We start from the raw sequence: 1485 nt of genomic DNA on the forward strand, positions 1-1485 counted from the left end.
AAACACAGCGGGGGACACCCTGACTCACAGAGGGGGACACACTGAAAGACATCGGGGGACACGCGGACAGACAGGGGGGACACACGGACAGACAGGGAGGAACACACGGACAGACAACGGGGAACACAGGTAAAGACAGAGAGGTACAAGGGAAAGACAGAGGTGGACAGAAGGACACACAGCGGGGGACACAAGCACAGAACCGGGAAACACGGATACACAGCGGGGGACACACGGTATCACCCCGGGGGACAAGCGGACAGACAGGGTGGACACACGTACAGACACTCGCGGTACTCACGGACAGAGAGCAGGGCACACAAGGACAGACACGGGCTGCACACTAAAGGACAGGCGGGACACACGGACAGTAAGGGGGGACACACCAAGAGAATACAGGGGACATCCACAAACAAAGCGGGGTCACCCTGACACACAGAGGGGGATAAACGGACAGAGAGCGGTTGACACACGGACAGAAAGGGGGGACACACGGACAGGCAGCGGCTAAAAGCAGGAAAGAGAGAGGTAGAAGGACAGACAGGGGTAGACACAAGCGGGGGACAAACAGACACAGAGCGGGGGACAAACGGACACAGAGCGGTGAAGACACGAAAAAACAGGGGTACCTAGAGATAGATAGGGAGGATACACGGACACACAGCGGGGGACCCAAATACAGACAGCGGGGGACCAACGGAAACTCAGCGGGGGAGGACCACAAACCAAGCGGGGGATAACCAGAAACCAAGCAGGGGATTAACGGACACCCAGAGAGGGACACACGGACACACAGCGGGGGAAACACGGACAGACAGCGAGACGGGGGGGGGGACTGTCGGTCACACAGCGGGGGACCAACCAAAACAAAACGAGGGACAACCTGACACAGCGCGGGGGACCCACGGACACACACGAGGGGACACAGGGACACAAAAGTGGGGGCACAAGGCAGAAGGGGGAACACACGGAAAGACAAAGGGGGGCACACCGACATACAGGGGGAACACACGGAAACAAGGGCGGGGGAACACACGGACACCCAGCGAGGGGAACACGGACAGAGAGCGGGGAAAACACGGACTGAGAGGAGGGAACCCCCGGAATGACAGAGGGGGACTAAGGAAGACAGCGGGGTCACACGGAAAGTCAGCGGGGGACCCACGGACACATGGGGGGACACAGGGTCAGACAGCCGGGCCATAGGGACAGACAGCGGGGACACATGGACAGAAATGGGTGACCCCCAGACAGACGGGGGGACACAGGGACAGATTGGAGGGGAGACACGAAGAGACAGGGGGGGAACACGCGGAAACACAGCGGGGGAAATAAGGACACAGAGCGGGAGAGAAACGGACACATAACAGTAGACACACAGAAAGACAGGCGGGACACACGGACAGACGGCGGTGAACACACGGAAAGACAGGGAGGTGCTAGTGACAGAAAAATGGGAGTAGGAGACAAACGCACAGCGGGGGG

This window comes from Petaurus breviceps, unplaced genomic scaffold, assembly GCF_028583685.1.
Source record: "Petaurus breviceps papuanus isolate PSGF00001 unplaced genomic scaffold, PetGlider_PUasm1.0 565, whole genome shotgun sequence".
In the NCBI taxonomy this organism is placed as follows: domain Eukaryota; kingdom Metazoa; phylum Chordata; class Mammalia; order Diprotodontia; family Petauridae; genus Petaurus; species Petaurus breviceps.